Genomic DNA, 21,574 nt, shown 5'->3' on the forward strand with positions numbered 1-21,574 from the left:
GGTAGAGTTTTCAAAACCATTATGTGAATTATATAATCTGAACTTCCAACATACAAAGATATTTTTTATAAAATACTCCTAATTCCAATGTACTTCCACAGAAACTATAGCAGTACTAATATATATCTATTCAGAACAAAAATGAAACCATTATTCAAATCCCTGCTTTCTCAAGAGTTATAGAAATGTAATAGTAAGTAAAATAAAGTACAAGTGGTTAATTTTTTCTCTTAGACCAATAGTAGTACTTAAATATTACAATCTCAAGCACAAATTATTCTGTGAAGACACAAAATTAAATGGATTTGCTTTGTGAATTATCATTTGCTTTTGATACCTTTTACTGAAAAGGTTTAACATGAGTGAAAAGCCATATTATTAATTAAAATAACCATATATGTCATTTAAACAATGACATCTTCATATTTCTTCAATGACATATGCTTTGTTGCTTCAGTGTCTAGTCTTGCAAAGTGCTGAGTTTCTTCTATTCTCATTGAGAATAAGAGTGGAAACAAAAGCGTGGCCAGATGGATGGGCAATGTTTATTGTGCAACATCCTCCTCGGAAAAGAATCTAAATAAGAGTTTCAAGATTAACATCCAATTTCCAGGCTTTTATGGTACTTGGCAATCATTCAAATCTAGCAGTGAACCAAGGCAAAGATTAAAAAGCCAAAGGCCACAAACCTGTTCAAACTGGTGTAGTGGGTTCAAAGTTTCCTCCAAGATCTTGAGCTATAGTTTCCACATATCACTGAGGTAAAAAAACCTAGGCAGCCCCACAGATAAGGTCCTATTTACTCTAGATGAACTGAAGAATTATAATGAATCACACTTTGGACCTTGTTCTTTAGCTGTAATTAATACCTGATTATTTTGGTTACTCACTGAAGAGTGACTTCAGTATAACCCTTCAGAAGTGTTGGAGCAAAATAAGCTGGGAGACAAAAAAAAGAGGTAAAAAAAAAGAGCTCCTGCTGCTCTTGGGGAGAAGAATGGTGGGAAAATACTTATGTCTCCTTGCCAAAGTGAAAGTGCACTAAAATGCCTGCAGTAATTGTTATTCCTGTTCCTCCTGAAAACTTATTGGGAATTCCACTGACTTTGGAGAATGCAGGGGAGAATTCTCATAAACAGGAGTGTGAAAGAAAGCAGAGAGAAAGAAGTGGTAATGCAGAGTCCTTTCTTACCTGTGCTTGGCATCTGCAATCCCCTGGTGGTTACATCATCCTGACACAGGACTGGATTTAGTTCTGTTACTGGACGTGATCCAGACCCTCATGTTCTGACTTTCACCAATGGGAATGTCAATAGGATTCCTTCTTTCTTTCCAGCCATGTTACAGGAAAGTAGTTATTGTGAGTAAGGTAAACCATTTAATTGTTCTCCTTTAAATAAAGCACAGTGCAAGTTCATTTTACCATTCTAAAACTTTGAATACCAAGCCTAAATAAGTTAGAATCATGTAAGTATTTCTTTTGCTCCAGTAGCAGACTGCTACCTATATGACTGATCATGAAAAATACCAGGTACTGAACACAGCAGAGTGGAAACACACCAGGAGAACCAGCAGGAGACAGAATACAGGCTAAGCCAAATGCAGCTTTTTTATAAAAAAATTTAGCTTCATGATAAATTTTAGATAAGGATAAATAGACCAACCTTTTTCTTTTTCTTAGAGAAGCCAAAAAGCTTTTTCTCAGTCTGTAAAATATTTGTGTATCACTTGATGTTCTCAGTTCATTAAGTGCTGAAATCCTACTCCGCACATTTACCAAGACCTAGACTATGATACCTTCTGTTAAACTACTTTTCTGTAGTCTACATTCCTTTTCCTATTAAAGGGAACTAAACCAACCTTTCTGATAGTAATGGAAACACAAAAAACTTTCAATAGGTATGAAATCATCTTGTATTTGTCATTTGTACTGAGATTCACAGGGTCTCATCTCTTGTCAGCTGAAAAACTGTTGTCACAGCTGGGCAGGATCAAGTCCTGAAAAATGTGTGTGGAGCCCCAATACATTGACACCAAGGTCACCAAGAAACCATTTCAAAACAGGAAGCATCTCCAACCCCATGGATTATAAAGATTTCATAGAACTATGACAAGTGCTTACAGTAAATTCCAATATAAAGAACCTACACCAATAGCTAGAGCTGTGAGCTCTTTAAAAACAGGGTTGTGTCACTTGATTCTTGGAATCAAGGACACATCTTAAATTTATGTGAGTGAACTAGAGGGTAGAAAAACTGATACATTACCCATTCTTTTAGTCAGGTCTCATATTTTTTATAGAAACGTAATAAAAAGTCAGTTTTTTATACTGTTGGGTCCCACTGCAGCAGAAGCAGCTGTTCTCAGCTCACCAGACTGGCACTTTGTGCATTCCCAAGGGTTTCACTGACCTGTCCTCCCAGGACTGGCTGGCCAGGGCAGGTAAACAGCCACTGCCTTTTCCTGAGAGCAGTGCTGGCAGCTATTCCCAGTTCTGGAAAACAAATTGCAGACCATTATCAGCTCTTCTGGTAATTGCTGCAGGATGGAAATGCAGAGTGCAATAAATCACAACATCATTATCCTAAGGCCCAAATGGTCTGGCATATTTTTGTTTAAGATGGTTAATACAGAAGTGGTGTAGACTGCAATGGCAAATAAAAGTATCCTATATTGACTAGCATGCATGGGGGCTTTTTACACTTGTTCAGGTTATTCACAACACATTTTAAACTATTAATTTAAATAACATTGTCTTTAGTTACAGCATTTTCTTTTTAACTCTGTGGGAAAGGAAAATCCCTCAATCTTTAAATATGAGAACCTTGAACTCTGCACAAGGCATTACGTCTATTACTGAGGTACCACAGATAATGGCTGTGGGCTAAAGGTCGGTGTCTTTTCATTGTATTCTGTCTTCAAGGCAAATGTCCACTGCTCAACTATATCCCAGTGTTTACATGGACACCACATAATTTCCAGTCAAGTTTTTCATGCCTGGGCCAAAAGAAGTGAACTGACTTAAAGTTCTGCAAAGTCTAATATAACACATAAACTTCAAAACTCAGACTTTAAAAGAAAGAAGCTGCAAAATTTGGTGCTTTCAAACAGTCATTAGGTCATGTGAATGTGAGAAAAGTGATGGGATTTCCCTTGGGATATTCCAAGAACAAATACAATCCCTGAGCCAACAGGACTGGGGCATTGCAGGGAGGTGCAAGATAGGGAGGCTGTGTTCAAAAATACACATTTAATGCTCAGCCAAGGAGCAACATTAACGGCACTTGTGGATTTGCCAAGTGCCCAAAGAGCAAGGATGGAGGGGAGGGAAAAGAAATAAATAGAACTGGAGGGAAAAAATTATATATAATAGAGTTTTGCTTCCCTCTCTAGTTTTAAAGCAGCTCATCAAAGCCAAAAGGTAATTCCACTCATTGCAGTATCTTCCATCTTGATCAGATTTCATCCATGAATAAGCAATTGGATTTCAACCAGACAACTGGAAACCTCCCAAAAATCACAACCCTCTGACGTGCTAGCAATACTGGAATTAGATAAAACATTCAAGAGACAGACCCACAGATTTAGTGGATGTGACTTTCATAAACGCTGGTGTTTAGAAAGAGCAGCTTTATAGAAAACATTTGCCCCTGGTCTATAGTCTCTGCTGAAATGAGTTTAAGTTATCTCAATATCAAATACATCTTCTTTTTTAACTATTTTGATGATGGTAATATTATTTTCATCCAGTTAAAAAATAAGGGGCTCTGCAGGGCTTGTACTAAACAGGTTAGGATTATTATAATCAAATTTTGATTGAAATGCTATTAATGATCTGTCCTGGGAATATAAAGTAAAATTTTTGGGTTGATAGCATCTTTGTGGTGGAAAGCACATCTTTTCAGTTGGGTTCTTGGAGAAAATACCATAAAGCTTATTCAGTTTGTTTCAATCCAGACCGCCCTGTGCGCATGTACACGGCTGCAAATATTTCATTATGTTCATGACTACACCTGGTACATTACACAGGGAGACAGCAGAGCACAGAGCAAGACAAGGCCATCTCTTTTCAACCAGGAGCATGAAAGGGCTGCTTGGTGCTCCCATGACCAACAGTAACCTTGAGACAGAGGCCACGGCACCAGCAGTGCCAGACACACCTGGGCCAGTGGCCACATGAGCTGGGCTGGTCCCTGCACTTCAGCCAGGAGGGATTTTCCTGGCCCTTGTACAGCAATGAACCTCAGCTAGAGGAAGAAGCGTCAGGCTGTTTTATTTCCTGGTAATAGTACTTTGTGCACTGGAAACAACTGGTACCAGCAATCTGCTGAGCAGCTCTGCGCACAGGTAGATGCTCTGGCACGGAAACAAGGCTCCCTTATCTCAGAGGCAGGGCAAAGCCATGGAGTGATCCCTATTTAATTGAGGGCTGACAGCTGTTTACATCACCAAGGATATAGCTGCGCTGTAACTGCTCTTGTGACAAGCCATGTACCTTTGAATGTTGGACAGTTTACTTCCAAATCTTTTACGCTGTGACAGACCTCCCTAATCATTCAGAAAATAAATTGTGGAAGCTCCCAAATGGCATTTTCAAACATGACAGTTTTACTGCCTCCATCTTTATGCCAGCTACTCCACAGTGACTGCTGGTTTTGGAGTTGTTGGGGTTTTTGATTATATAAGAATAAACAAAACAGGTTGCTGCAAGTATTCCAAACACAACAAACATTGCCTCTTACACAGACTGAAAAACTGCTTAATGCTGTGGAACAGTCAGTAGTGGTGGCTCTTACACCACCATCTGTCTATGTAAATGCAATTTTTGCAGCTGGTGAGACCTAAGATAATACATTCAAATGCAGAGTACTTGCTACCACTCTCCTGTTATTTCAGCATTATAATAATGCTCAAATTAAATGAAACTCAAATCAGAACAATATGTCACGTCCACTCTGAATTTCAGGTATCAGAGAAAACACTGTAGAGAGAACTTCTCTACAAAACATTTTGCTGATTGCAATTATATCAACAAAAATGAAATTCCTATTTACAAGAGTGGATACTGGCAGGGGAAATGCTAAACCAGCTTTGTTAATTCCAACATTGTCAGATATCCCAGTTTACCAAATATCTGCACTGATTTCTGCATCTTCATCCAGCACGGCACTCACTTATGGTGGCCAGTCTCACCAGTAAGATTTTTTGCTGAAAAATAATTTATTGTGGCAAAATTCAGCTAAAACCAGCAGCTCCTTTAGGCACTGGGGTGTAGAAGATGCAGCATCCCCTCAAACTACACATTAGCCATGTCCTCAATACCATTTTAGGCCAAAATCCAGCAGCACACCACAACCTAATCCTCCTGCTCATTTATTGTGGGAAGGAGCACTGTGCATGGGCTGGGTGGGAATTTAGGCACTGGGATCTCCTGCCACATCCCCACTTTTGCAGTCCTTGCAGGACCAGCCATCATCTCCAACATGATGGTGATGAGTGCTGTGCAAGACTCCCCAGCACTCATCACGGACTTACAGGAGCTGGGGAGCTGAAAGGAGGATGCAGAGACTGGATGAAATCTGTAGCTGCCATCTAGATCCACCTTCCTCAGCACAGGGATATTGCCAAATGTAGATCAAACCTGGCTCTGGTCTGGAAAGCCTCACTGGATAGATGGAGGTTCCAGCTCTCTCTGGGTGTCCCATTCCCAGCTGCACTGTCTTCTGAAATGCAGTGTGCTACAGGAGGAGATGGAGGGTTTAGTAAAACTCACAGCTTCCTAGACCTAGACTAACTGTATTAACATAAAACAGTAATCAGCTAATAAAAGATTTCTAACCTCTTGGGGCATAAGGGTTATGGCATCCCACGGACAACAGTGAAGCATTTAGCACTTTATCCCTGCTGCAGGGAATTCTTTATCTGCAGAGGCACCTCAAGAATGGTGGGTGTTGTCAGAAGGCCAAGGTCCAGCATCAGGGCACGTAACTAACATTAACCACTTCTTCCCTCTTCACTGGGCAGTATTTTAATTTCATTTTTTATTGAGAAAGATTATCAGTTTATGACAGGTGTAAATTAGAGAAGAAGCAAACCTAGATCACCTCCTACAGGCCAAGGAGAGAGGGGACTTTTCCTTCACTGAATATTGTTGTTCCTAAACCTCTGCACTCCACTTCTAGCTTCAGCACCTTTAAAGAGCACTGAGTCTATCAGACTGTCCTAGCCATGATGAACTGCAATTATTTATCTTAGCAATAGATCATTATGGGATGATCTTTTAATACTCAGAATTCTGAGGTTAATAGCAGGCTCTCTCATACATATGTAAAGCCAGGACAACTGGGCACTCCAGGAAACCAAATAAAAGGACCCTTGTTTTGCCCACTTTATGCAATCAGAATCTACCTTTGCACGTGAATCAAGATATTTCTTTTTTTTTTTATTTCTTGGAAACATTTTTTTGCAAAATGGAGTTTATGCAGGCTATTGTAAAATATTGTGGGGGAAAGTGCATATTAAAAGTATAATATATTCTCTTTACTGATCATGATCTGAGAGTTAAAGTGTGTTTGAGACAATGTGTTTTGCAATCCAAGCTATGTGATGAGTGATAAGCTATATAGTCATAATTAACAGTAGCGATAAATAAAATGTATTACATTCTGTACAGGCCTATTTGCATTGCAAAAATCTCTATTTAGATTACAATGAACTCTAAATTACAGAGTAAACAAGTTTTGGCTACATCTTGAGGCCCAGCAGGGAGGAAGGTATCGTTTGCCACCCCAGCAGAGGAATGCTGTTTACATCCAACTGGACTGTGCCCAGAAACTCTGCAGCTTTAAAACACAAGGGGCTGCAAACAGACCCCTGCAGTCCCTGTGCTTAGTGGGGTTCCTTGGATGCCTGCAGGCTCCCTGCTCAACACCAGAAGCTTTCAGCTGAACTAAACTTTCCCAGAAGTGGTTAGGGCTAAGGGGGTTAGGCTGAAGTTTACCTGGAAGCCAGCTTGGTGGGCATTAGGCTGCCAGGTCACTGAAATGAAACACTGAAACACATTATTTTTTTCATAAAGAAACAAGTCTGTAATTTCAAATTGGACAAGCTGTAGATAAGGGACAATAGGATATTTGCTTTAAACTTTTTCTTCTCTTTCCCCGTGCGGAAAACACAGCAACATTCCAGGGGCTCGGATCACCTGGATCTCTGTCAGTGCCAGCACCACTGTCTATGGTACAGGCTGTGCTGAATGAGTTGGCTGACCATTCTCTCTTCTTAGAGCAGTGTTAAGAAAGGACAGATGTTCACTCTCTGATAGGAGGTCACCTGTGCATATTTGTCACTGTCATAAACTCTTCTGTGCTCTAAGTGGTGTTTTTACAAAGTTCCAAATTTATGCTTCCTTTCACTAAATGCACACACAGGGCAATTAGGAGAGAGGCAGCATCAGTTCTGATGACATCAGGAAGACAAGAATGTGTCTGTCACTGACCTGGCAGGGTAAGATCAGGTCTGGAAGTGGCACAGATTATGAACAGAGATATTGGAGCCTGGTTGCCACCTCGTTTCACAACTCAGAGAATCTGATGAAGATCCCAAATTTCTTTTGGACAGCTTCCCACAGATTTTATTCACTTGCCTCCACAAACAGTGACAAAAAATATTCCCTTCCCTGTGGATTTCACAAGCCATGAGTTGTCAGGAGTTTGATCTGAAGTCGCACAGAAAGTGAAGGTGCAAGAGGCACCAGCCCTCTCCTCAGCCACAGGTCCCTGTGCAATGCCAGACCACAGCAGAGCAGCAATGCAACACCTGCAGCAGAGACAATTTTTTTTTTCTGTCTGCAAGCACCCAGGATTACCAGAGAGAGCCACAGTGCACATCACCAAAAACATTCAAGTTCCAGCCCGTTCAAAACTTAGGAACTTCAGTGCTGCTTGAAGAGGCTTGATATAGGAATGGGTTCTCTCCTCTTTGTCCAAAATAACTTAAATAAGTTATTCTTCCAGAATAAATAATTAATAAGTAAATAAATAATGCTTCTCTGAAGGCAAGAAAAAGAGGCAAGAGTGTCTTCAAAGGAGAAGGAATTGTCAGGCAGTGTGGGTAATTTTCCTTTTTACTTTGGTGTGTATTATTGATACTAATGTTACTTTTTTGCACTTAACCTTAAATTACAATCAGTAAGAAAGAGTTGGACTTTCAATTCTTGTTATAAATCAGTCTACATAATTTAGATTTAGGAGTCTAACTTCGAGTGCTTACTTTTCCTACAAACATTTTCTATAAAAATTAGAGCTGGAATAAAAGCTTGACTGACCAGATATGATTCCTGTTCTCTGGAATGAAGTAGAACACTCCACCTCTCACCTGTGTACTCATGGTGGCTTTGTTCTGCATCCTCCCCTTTCTTGTTTCACTTGGGATCTGAAGTGCTGAAGAAGCCTGAGCACACAAATGCAACCAGTTTAAGAAACAAAACAAAGAAAAAAAACCAGGCTTGGTGCATAACCCGAGGTGTATCTACGCAATAAGCAGGCACCTGAATCTTCTGGTTCAGGTGACAACAGAAAAAAGAAAACAACTTGTTAAAACATTACCTGAAGCAGAAGTTTCTAACTCTGTGCCAGGCCTGGTACATGCTTGAGCAACTCTTTTCAATTAAGTCATCATCCCAGCGATGCCTCGTGGGTGGTGCGGCTCCGTGCTGTCCTCGGCGAGAGCGAGACATTCCCCCACACGCCTTTGCACTAATTATTATCATCTCTGCTGTCCTGTGTGCTCACCCAGAGCCGTGCTCAGCTCAGCACCCTCCTGCAAGGCTCCTCCTGAGGAGCTGCATGCCCCAGGGACATCAACAGCCAAAGAGTGCTGGGCTTCCACGTTTCCCAAAGCGTCCTTCCAGAGCCCCTCGTGAGGCAGGCATGTGCCACCAGACTGAATAAACCTGCAGCTCCTGAGTCAAGGAGGAATTCTCCATCTGTTAGATTTCTGAAGCCTAAAACAGAACTAGCAGCTCCTGTGCTCCTTGGCTACTGAATCCCCATCTGCTGAAGGCAATGACAATGTAACAGAAAAACAGACAGATTTGTCCTGGAGAACAGGAAGACTTTCTGGCTGAATTCGCTTTTCCCTGATGTCTCCAGAAACAAATCTCCCTAAAATATCAGGAACAAATCAATTTTCACTGCTTTTCAGTAGAGAGCAAGGAAATTACCTTTTCTGATTTCAACCTTCTCCCAGTGTCACAAACCCATCAGGCCAAATAGTTTCCTAAGAATTCACCATATGTTCAAATTGGAACCTGAAAATAGGCTTATTTTCTGTTTAGTCTAAATCCAAAGCCACAGAATGAAGTTTATGTTCAAGGTGCCTGAATCTGGAACTTCTCAAAATGTGAGGGGTTTAGGTCTGTACTTGTAGCTTTGGGTTTTGTTCCATTTCTAATGAAAGATAACTTAAAAAGTAAGGATTAACGATTTATGGGGTAGTAATCTATAAAAAGCTCTGCATCCAAAGTATTAGAAAGCAATATAAATTCTTTTGTGGAAATGTAAACGGTATTTAAATGTAAGTAGGTATTATACCCAGCTGGTTAGATGGGGACAAGTGAGAGTCTCTGACTAGCTTTCCTGGGAATCAGATAGGTCCCTAAATCATTAACTTAGCGTTAAATCATCTTACAGATATAAATAAATTGAGAGACTTATTCAGGGATGTCTTGCAGAATGTAAGTAGTTTCTAGATGAATGACTCATCAGATCAAAGTCAAGGAAGACACCCATTTAATTAGGGAGGAAAGTCTTGAGCAAATCTCAAAGACACCTTTGCCAGGCACAAAACCTTCCCTGTGTGCTCTCCAGTTTCACCTGACTCTTCTGCAACACAGACACCTCAAACTACCCTACAGAAAATGGAATTAGGTTGAAAAGCAGCTAATCAAGGAATCCTCCTACAGATTCCAGAACATTGCAATCACCAATAAATATTCACAGGTTTTTCTACAGTGCAAATTATCCAACAGAACAGGTCTGCAATCAGAATCCAGCCTTATGCAAGTCAGCATTTAAATTCCACAGCTTTACCAATCCTGCCCTTCAGCTGGACAAGTGGCCCAGGCTGGCAGTGCAGGACCCTGAGGTAATTGTGTGGTTCCTTTGTATCACACATGATCTCTGTCCTGCACAGGGTATTTGCTCATGACATAATCTGTCACACTTTTAAGGAACAACTCATCCTTGATGGCATGTTCAGAGCTAACCAGAAACCACCACATTCTTTTGCTATTCAAAAATATGCACTTTCTTTTTCCCCCTGTCAGTGTATTTCAGCTGATACCTCAGGCTGGACAGTTAGACCCACTTTCCAGTGGATTTTCTGAAATTAAAAAAAAAATAGAAAAATGGATGTATTCTTAAAATAAACACCCAAAAACCTTCCCTTTGTATTATTGTGTTTTGTATGAATTAGGAAGCTTGTTAAGTCAGCAAGGACTTGTCAGTAAGAACAAACTGTTGTTTGTTCTCTGAACTAATGTTTCCTCTGTCATAGTTACAGATTTGGTAGGTGTGTCTCCATTATGGAGTGGAAAAAACACGGATCCATAGACTTTACAGCATATCTGATTTTTATCCTAGCTGACTTTATTTCAGATATTTATAATTGCATTTCACAGTCGCTGTTACTGTTTGGTTTATTATTGTGGCAGTTGAAAACTGGATGTACTCAGTGCTGAATTCTCCAGTTTTATTTACACTGCTCATTTTTCTCACCCTCCACTGCAACCCAAGACCTTCTTTTCCTGACCATTCACCCAGGTCTCTTCTGGAGCAGAACAACCATACTATGCTAAGTCTTTGTATTGGTTCAGTTCTTTGATCTCGCCAGAGTACAGAAGAGACAAGAGCACAGCCACTATAATGTGCTGTTTGCAATTTTCAGTGGACATCACAAAATTCTTCTGAGAATCTGTTGCAAAAAGTGAAGTTCAAAAATTAACTGCAACTTGTCAAAGTCTAGTGCATGAGTACTTATAAAGTGACTCTCTTCCTTGGATCTGGATGCTTGCAGCACTTTGGAATCTATTAATTTGACAGGAAGATAACATTAATGTAAGCTCAACTGTTACTTTCCTAAAGACCAATTAATCTTGTCAAGCAATATACAAAGTTTCATTTCCCCAAAGCTGCAGAAATAACTAAATAACTCAAGATGGCTAATATGGCCAAACCTCCAAACCCTTTTCAATGCAGCACTTAGCTCAAAAACTCTCTGAGTAATAAAGGTGTGGGTGGTAACATTTACTGTCATCTCCTCACATTCTTTACTAGAAAAGCTGCTCTGGATTTTCAGAAAAGTCATTATCTGAATGAGGGAACTTTCAACAAAATTATGGTGTACTGTCCATTGTCTGGACTGAGCCTATTTTGCTGAGAAACCACCATCACCACCAGGAACCAGGAGAATGCCAGCAGTGTATGAGTGTAATGAAGACAACTGAGACAGGACTTTTAAATAGCCTGTGCCAAGACTGGACACAGATTATTCTGATCTCTTCCAAACGCATTTTCAGTTGTCACCTCTCTTCAACTGTAAAATATGAAGAAATAAAGATGAATAAGAGCAGGAGAACAAGAGACATTTCAGGGAACATAGGGAACAACAAAGCAGTGCAAGTAAAACAGAATCTCACAAAAAAAAGATACATCAATAAAAGTAATTACATCTTTTCCTTTGTTTTTCTGTACTTATCTGGTATGATCCTGTGCTTTTCTATGCTTTGTTCAAAACAAAGGTATGACTACCCTGATCATTCACCTTTCTGTTACAGCTTTCTCCCAGTTTTGTAACTAAAATCAAGAAGATGGATACAGCATATCTAAAATCAGACCTACAGAATGGAATTGCTGCATTGTACTTGAAGCCCAGCATTGCACACACACAAAAGAACAAAGAAAAAGTAGTTATCTTTCCTCTAATTTAAGGTGTGCAATTAGCAAAGCTGGAATGCAAACACTGTCTCTCCTCAAGTCACTGTGGGTGTATAGATGGATGACATATCTAATAAGAAGCTGAGCATCCAGCCACTAAGATGCTCCTATAAGCTGTATCACAATCCTCTTAAGGATTTAGGGAAATCAGAGGCTCAGCTTTGCCATCTGTGGCTTAATAAATATTTTCTTCAGAGGCTTTGTGCCTTGTTTTAGCAACCAAGAAGATAGTCATACAGTAATTTCTGAGAGATGGCATTACCATGAGCTCATTTTTGTCTTTCCTCAACAGCCCCTTTTTGCAAGTGGAAGACCTGTGGTAGCTGTGCTGAATGAAGGAGGTGAAACACAACTTTAAGGTTTCACTTCATGACCCAGCAAGGCTGTGTTAGATCACAGGTGTCTGGGCAATCTGAATCCCTGTCTTTGGGAGAGGGGAGTTAAAAGATCGTCATAAAAGCGATATTGCCAGGTCCATTTGAGCGGCCAATGGACTTGCAGATCATCAGGGTCTCTGAAGAGCAATTCCCACACTGACCTCTCATGTCCTCTGCTCTGAGGAAAATGATATATTAGAGATGATTGTGGGAAAAAATTGGTGTAACACAGGATCAACAAGGGTGGAAAAGACCTTCAAGATCATCAATTCATCACCACAGTAATCACCTCTAAATCACATCCCCAAGCACCAAATCCAGACACCTCTTGAATACTTCCATAGATGGTGACTCCAACACCTCCCTGGGCAACTTATTCCAATGCATAACCACTCTTTCAGTTTTTGGATTTTTTGCAATATCTAAGATGAACCTCCTCTGGTACAACTTAAGGCCATTTCTTTTCACGCTTTCATCTGAGACGTGGCAGAAGAAAATGAGCCCCATCTCACTAAAGTCTCCTTTCAAGTAGCAATAGCTGCAGTGAGATCTTCCCTGGCTGCCCAACTGGGCAATGCCTCAAAGGACACAGACACAAAATAATTCCCTCCAGATACACTATTTCAACAGATACACTATTTTTCCAGTGCTGCTTAAGCAGCATCAGCAGACATAGGGTAATTCTGCAGTTTTGTCAGTAATGGACCCTCATCTGAGGCTACCTCCACAAAGGAATTCAAATTCTGCCCCCTCTATCTTCACTACCCATATTCCCAAACTCTGGAGCTTCAGATGTATCCAAATCCGGCTTAGAATAAAGGAAATCTGAAGAATTTGGTCAGCTTTTCTCAGAGAAAGAAAAACTAAGGAAATAAAGGTGAGTAGCATTTCCCCCTGGAGCTTTAGATGAAGATAAAGAGGGCTTGCATAGGCCAAAGGATGTGACAATGAAAGGTGCTGGTATTTAAATGGATGTGAGAAGGTTTCCTAAGGAACTCAAGAAAAATCAGTAGTTTCCATAGTTTTTGGAAAAAACTGGAAAAGAGGGAGGGGAATATAAAAGTAAATATATAATAACAAATAGGAAAAAAATATATGATTGTATTGGCCCTGTGTTAGGAGCAAAAGGCAGAGAACCAGAAGACCTAATCTCCAGTGCTGACTTTGTACAATGCCCTCGGTGCATGATGTTGGTAAAACTGTCTCTCTCTGAGCCACAGATCCCCTCACATGTGTTTCAGATGTCACTGAGGTGAAAACTTCCTCTTCTTACTCATATTTCATATTTTGAGGGGTTTCAATTTCTGCTGTGGCCTGAAGCTTTTAAAGTATAATATAAAGGCAAAACCTAATGGAAACTATAAAATATTGTTGGTTGGTTTGGTTTGATTCTTCAAGAGATTCAAAAGCGATAGTCCTCATAATCTCTGTTTTCAGAGACAGATCCTGGGCTTGTGCACATCATAAATTTTTGTATTTTCATGTAATGTGTTTTCATCAGAGCACTATTATAACTTAAAAACACAGTAGGGGGAGTTTCGATGTACTGCTCTTAGCAAATGCAAATCTTAAAATCTACATCTGCAATATTTCAAGAAGTGTTTTGTGGACAGAACTACACAGGAATAAAGTACTGACCATAGGATATTTTAGAAATCTTTCTTTCCTGAAAAACCATGCAGTCGACTCCTTTGTACCACCATCATCAAAGAGGGGGGAAAAAAGAAAAACAAATTAAATTCCTCTGAACAATTTGTTCTAGGAGAAGATCTGTCTTTGTCAAATGAACGCACCCCAGTCTATAATTGTCAATTTTAAGGAATGACTGAGAGATGCCACTTATTTAAATTGAAACAAGTACTTTGCTCTGGAAAGCAGACCACAAGTAGGGACGGATTTGCAAATCAGCTGCCAAACCAGTGCATGCAAAAGACAACAGCCTTTCCACTTCACATATCTGAATGGACAACTCTGACAGTTTCTATGTGCAGTTATGTGAACTGCACACGTAATCATGGCAATTGCATGCAGAAATTGGATGCAAACCACACAGTTAATTTGGTTTTTAAAAGAGGGAGTAACCTTGCAGCACTATACACAGAGGAGTCGAGCAGTAATTACAACGTGCTCTTCAAACCTCTTAGAGCAAAACCCAGTGTTTCCATGCAGTTGTGCTAAAATATTTTCCAGCTGTCAATGTGCCTGCATATTGATACAGAGACTTTTTTTCTTTTTTTGTATATCACCAGGAGAGATGGATGAATTTCAATTGCTTGATGGAATGCTTGTGTGATATTTCTTAACGATGGGTATCAACAGCAGTTTGTATTGCTGCTCTAAGGAGTGCAGATCAGTAGCAGAGCCCTCATCAGATCCATAAATTCATTAGAGGACACAGCAAAGAGTCAAGGGAGTCAGAGCAGTTTGCTAGGAAGGCCTCAGCTGAGACTGGGCATTTTGCCTGGGATGGCAAACTGAGGATTAAGGGCTCTGCAGGACATGTGAACTCCACTCAAACACAAACACAAGCATGATTAAAATTTAGCAAACCATGATGTTCGAGCCCTTGGGCAAAATCCAGTAGACACAGCTGTATTTATAGGCTGATACAAAGGAGAACTGTTAGACCTAACAGCAATTCAGCAACTCAAAGAACAGAGAGGAGCTTGAGACCTCTCTGTGCTCTGAGTCTCGAGCTAAGGTGGCACATCTTTCTCTCAACTACTCCCTTCAACAGCTTTCACCCCACAGTAACCTTGTGGGACCCTTTTTCCTATGGATCAATGCATTAGCAATTATAATTAGACCTACAGGAAGAAACAGCATCACTCTTTCAAAAAACAGGTGCCTACATCTCTCCTTAGATCATTTTGAGATGTTGGCTGAGGGCTGCACTTCAAGGTGCATGCTGATAATGAGAACAAAAGAAATTTGGAAACAATAAGAAAGATTAATGCAAAGGAAGGTATTCCCTGGAACAGCTGCAGAGCATCACGTACAATGAAGCACTCCACCAGTAGTAGAGGCAATGAAATAAGTGGAAATTTGAAGTGTCTTCCAAGAACTGCTGCTCTTTTTCTGCAGCAGGAAGCCTGTAAACTTCAGTCTCTGGAGGCAAACAAAAACAATGGAGACATGCTGGTTATGAAACCTTCCCCTAATTTTCTCCAATTGAATCAACTTTCTTGCTCTAAGGGAAAGCAAGAAACACACTTGGGAATAGTCATGGACAGTACCTTTGCAATAGCAGATTATGAGCTGCCTCTACCCTAAAGAAAACCATTTTCACAATAGTCACCTTGTTCTTTTTTGATGGAATTACAGCAACCTCAGTGCTGCTTGTACAAAGAACCAAAGATCTCTTAGTACCACCCTTCAGATACACTTGCACATCATCCTGCTGCTATGGTGGTGCAGAGCCACGTTGTTCTCGGGTCATGTGGCCTCACTTCTAAATAGGAAAAGTGCTTTTGAGTTGGGAAAAAGGATACCAACATCCTTTTTATGAAAATTCGAAATCTGGCATTTGAAATTCCACTGAGTAGCATGGGCTGGATAGGAACTTGTCTGATCTCCGATTCGTCTCTACACAGCATCCCTTGATAAACTCAACACTTAAACAGTCAGCTGTCCTGAGAAATCTAGCATTTTAGGATGAAATATTTGAAGAAGTAATTCATGCCTTCCAAATTAACAAGAAAGTCCCCACATTAAAGCCTGGCTCATTCTCTTGACCCTCTTTTACACCTGTTCCTCCCACACCTGAGATTTTCACAACTGAAAGCAAGTGCTTGGCAGGCTTGTGCTCAGCCCTGAGGAGTGAATGACCACAAGACAACTGGGAAAAACCACATTCCCAGTAGCCAAAGCAGCACATCTGCCTTGTTCTCAACCCTTGTGCTTCTCTTCCCCCTCTGACTGAGGAATAATATTAGGAGAAGAACTGTTATTCTGAGTTACTAAGACTCTTCAGCATATCAGTGCACTGCAGGGCCTGAGTACAACTGCAGGTAAAGAGCAGAGTGAAAGAGTCATCCTGGCAGTATCTCTGCCTCCTGCTGAGTCTCAGACAGGAGTAGACATTCACCTGTGCTGGAGTGGCACTGGAAGGCAGCTTTTTCCCTGAGATAGAGAGCTGAGAAACACTGGATTACATGGTTGTCATCACTGCTTATTGGCTTTTGTACTTTTCACATCGTCAGGCAGCAGCGAGCGGGGTGCCACAGTGCTGTGCTTGGATGGCTGAGGAGAAGCTCATTGTTTGCTACTGCAGAAAGGCATTAAAAATAGCAGAAACAAATAAACAAAGCAAAACAAAAAAAATAATAAAGGGAGGGGATTAAAGAAAAAGAGGGATATTTCCTCTTGAAGAACCAGAAGCCAGGTGCATAGCTACTGACAATGATGACAAACAAACACTGGAAATGTTCTGCACTTCATCAAAGTAATAATATTTAGGAGTATTTTCTTTCTGGTACCACCTACAATTCTCTTGGAACTGGTGCAGTGTTCACAGAATAAGACCTTTTTCTACACCAGTAAAAATATGCAGAAGTATCAACAGCAAAGGTCATGTTCTTGCATTCCTGTTTACATAGATTAGCACATGTGCCAGTAAAAGATTTAATTCTTGTAATGAGGTTTTTCACAGAGTAAGGAAAATCCAGACAAAAATATGATTGGCAAAATCTACCCTTAATATACTATGAAAATACCTGTGATATTTGATTATGTGGCATTAACTGACTAGGGCTTATCTTGGTATTATTCACCACTTGTGGCAGGTGAAAATCTCAGGCTAAAGACTTCACACAAAAACAGAGGGCTGTGTAATTTTTCAAGAATATACAGCATTCTCCATACTGCAAATACTTTGGGTATTCTAAAGCAGAGCACATTGTATGCTGGCAAAACCAGAGATTCAGAGGAAACAACAGTAATCATGAAACTATACCAAGTAATAAGAACTAAACTAAACAGTCAGACACAAATGAGAAAACAAAACAAAACAAAACAAAAAAAAAGCCAAACCAAAACCAACCAAACAAACAAAACCCACCAAAAAACCCCAAAATAAAGACAAAGTAAGGCTTATGCCTTTAGCAAAAAGTAACTGTGGGAACCCACACCTCTTCCACCTGAAAATTTTACCAAAGCACCTTCCTGTGCCAGTGCATTTGACTGCTTAGGGCAAATGTGTATTTGGAAGCAGCCTTGGGCAGTGAGAGGTTGATTCAATCATAGAGAGTGATCTGGAGGGCACCAAGTATGGAAATTATGTCTTTATCCCTTGTGGAAGCCCTCCTTGATGGGGGCACTCTGATTCACAGTGGTCAGTGTAAAATCTGGCATGGTTACAGGTGAGGTATTTTCTGATCTGCAACCAGGGTTCCCAGAGCACCAGCTCAGTTTTTCAAGCTTCTGGATTGCCCTAAAACCTCATTGTGGATTCAAGGATGGCCCTCAGCAGTCCTCACCCTTCTAGGACGACACATTGCTCCAACACACATAATTCTAACTCTATCTTGTGTACAAGCATCGTGCAACATTTATAGGGTCTCATTCTGCATTTGTTTCTTATTTCATTGTATTCATCCGTGTGCTGCTTTTAAAATACTTTTTAAAAGATTCAGAGGCTGACTTCTATGTAAAGGAAACAGAGACAGAGAGACTCCCTGTCCAGTTTCAGAGAGACAGAAAGCCACACTTTAAGAATTTCCCTTAATTAACCAACTGCAAGTCAAAATATATCTTGACAGACAAGTCACTGGTGCAGAGTCCTAGCTCTACCCACTTCAGGAGAGCAGCAGCATTGAGACCAGGCAAGCCACTGTCCCCACCCTGTTACAACCTCTTTTATAGAACCTTACAGCAGCTGACATTTTTTTAAGTATTGCTTAAATCAAGAGACTGACTAAGAATCCAAGCTTAGGTGATTTTTTGTGTTGGGTTTTCCTTAAGTTTGAATTTCTAGTCCATATGGCTGTAAAGAAAAACTGGAAAATGTTAGGGGAATGCTATTTTGTGAAAAGAGCCAATAATGTTTTAAAAAAATCTCAATATCATTATTCATTATATTCCTTGTACATGTTTTTTGTTTGGTAGAGGTAAGCAAACATTAAATACAAATAGAACAAATAACAAAGAAATCTTTTAAAACATGTTTCTAAAGCTCTCTGAAACTTTAACATAACTCAATGTGCTGAAGCTGCCAAAGAACAGCCTCAGTGAAAATCAGAGGCAATTTCAATGCAATTAGCAAGGCTGGAAAGGAGGCAAGGGTGGAGCAATAGCATCTCTCCTTTTAAGAATGATTCCATCTTCAGATTGCTCTGCCTGTGAGCTCTCCTACAAAGAAAACGCTAATAATAAGAGCCAAAGCTCCCTGGGCAATGACTGCTTTTTTTTTTATAATTTTTTTTTTCTGTTTTTACCTGCCTCTCATTGAGTGCACAGAAACCTGAGCACTGGAGTACTCTTCAAGGCTTGGGGATCAAAGTGTTAAATACAATTAAAATAGAATATGAAATTCACTACTAGGAGCACACTTAAAACACATTGTAAGAGATTGAAAGATAAACTTGCTCTTTCCCCTGGCTGATATCTTTTTCACTCACAACACTAAGTTAAATTGGTTGAAAACAGTGCTCCTTTCTCCTCTAAAAATACACAAAGCATAATAAAAAATGTAACTTGCAATCAGCCCCTTGATGTTTTTAAGGTAGGAGCAGGAACTGATACTGCCCAGAGCAGCAATGAGTTTCTGAGTCCCACACATGGTTAGAGAAACTGAAACAAGGGATGCATGGAAAATCCATTAGCAGAAACCTGTGTGGAGACAAAACATTTTGGTTTTTGACAGATCTCCAGAGGTCTAAGCACGGCATGTTAATGTTTATGATAGAAGTCAGTCCGTCTCCAAGCTTATGTTATTTTGTTTTGGTAAAAGAATATGAGATGTTAGAATAATTACTGGTATTTTTACTGAGTAGCTCTTAGGAGCTTCTCTCAAGTGTAGCTGGTTTTAATTTGTGGAACAAGGGTGGGCATAGCTTCACATTTATAAAGCTCTAATTGAGAGCATTTCCCTCACAAAGAACAATAACATGACATTTATTTCTTAGAAATTTTTAAACTGGATATTTTGATTTTCGTTGGCAGATTTCTGGAGTGGTTGGGTTTGTTTTTTTTCTTTCTAAGTCCTCTGCTTTTCCAGTGTGACTAAATCCAAAATGTTTGTACCATTAAGATGACAGATGACACGGCCCAAAGGCAAACACACAGGATCATCTGTCAGGTGCTTGGCTCTGCTGTGGTTTACTGAGTGCTTTGCCAGCAAGTCTTAGCACCTTTGTGTGCTTCTGTTTCCTTACCTGTAAAATTGAGATAATGACACATACCCTCTTTGTTATAAGCTTTGGCATCTATCCTTTATAAAAGTGCTACGAAGCACTAAAATACAAATATAAATGCTTAGATAACCCTATCTCACTACATGTGAAGGAGAGCTGGTTGGAGGAGGAATAGTAACCTTTGTCTCAAGGGATCTGGGGCTGGTTTTGGTTTCTAGTCTCTATTCATTTCTTTTTACCTTCCAGAATTGCCTGAAACATCTGCTGAATTGGCACAATGCGAATGGAGAGATTCCACCTCATCCTAATTTTGTCCTGATGCAAAACTGTCAATGTCTGGTGTTTTCAAAGGCAACAATTTTTTTCTGAGTGCCAGGAATAATCTCCTGCTCTTTGACTCAATCTCTAAGCCCACAGGGTTATGTATTTATTTACTTATTTATTTTGATGTCTCCAAAATAGCAATGCATGTTGCTCTACCAGACTGCATGCTGTAAAACAGTGGAAGCAAATAAACTGCAATTGTTAATGTTAATTGGTCTTACTTTACCATGTCATTTCCAATTTTTTTCAAAATGGAGATTAAAAAGGGTTGGAGAAAAAGCTGTGATTTTGTCATAAGCAATCCAGTTAGTGGAGTGAACTGAAGGGATTTGATTGTTCAAGCTCTGCACAACCAACGAACCGCACAAATTCACATTAATCTGTCTGTCCACACCCCCTCAGCCCTGTCTGCACAGACTGAGGCTTCTACACAACAGCGATGGTGGAGGCCTCTGGGTGTGCAGAGGGCAGAAGGGCCACACTGCCCTGCACACTTTGTACCACTCACCCACAGCACAAACCTCTGGAGATGCTCAAATGTCCACCAGCACATAACCCAGCAGGGCCTCAGGTGACCTGCTCAGGCCAAATGGTGGAGACAATTTTGACTTTTCACTTGTGTTTGATGTGCTTGTGGAAATCTTCCAGTGATAAAACCCAGGAAACACAGTAGCTTGCAGATCTTGCAGGTTTGAGAAGCTCCTATAACCCAAAACACAGCTCAACTCACCTACCCTCCAGGACCAAGGCAGAACTGCATCCCCACAGCACTCGCTGAGTGTGGTCCCCAAACTGAATTTAAAAGACCCAAAGGAGAATGTTCCAGCCTAAATGACCTCATTCATTCAGGATGTTCTCATTAATGTCCTACTTCAGTTTTCCAGTTGATAGTTTCATTGGTATTATTCTTAGCAATCCCTCAATAAAACCCTGTGTTGTTTTTTTCTAACACCATGGTGTTTATGCCTCTCACATTCCTACTCACAGTCATATCCTCACACCCTCAGTTTCAGCAGTTCTCAGAAACTGAGCCACTGTCACTTGGGTGCACATAAACACATCCACACATGGACACTCAAACTTGGAGATTTTCTCTGAATTCTCACTCAGCCTCATCTGAGGCTCCCAGTCTTGAGAGAGGTTATCATTCTGATCAAAAATCCCTGCCTCCTGCCCACCCTTTTTGGGACATTCTTGTTGCCATCTCATGGCACCACAAATTTTTATTTCATTTTCCATCATTTATCACCTCAGGTGATATCACCTCAGCCAAATGTTCTTCTCAGTTTCTCCCTCACAATGAGGTTTTCCTCATGTATTGGCTTCTCATTTTCCAAGTTGTACAGCAGTGGAATGTTTCCTGTCCATACGCCCATCCTCTGTAGCTCTGTTTGGACACACCTGGCCAGCCACACTGTCCTCTCCACCTCCCAAGTGACTGCCATCTAAAGATAATGTTAGCACTGCCTGCTTTTGGGTCATTAGCAGTAGCTAAGAATCAACATAAATCCCATCTTGGTGCCAACCT

This window comes from Cyanistes caeruleus, chromosome 12, assembly GCF_971803275.1.
Source record: "Cyanistes caeruleus chromosome 12, bCyaCae1.hap1.1, whole genome shotgun sequence".
NCBI lineage: Eukaryota > Metazoa > Chordata > Aves > Passeriformes > Paridae > Cyanistes > Cyanistes caeruleus.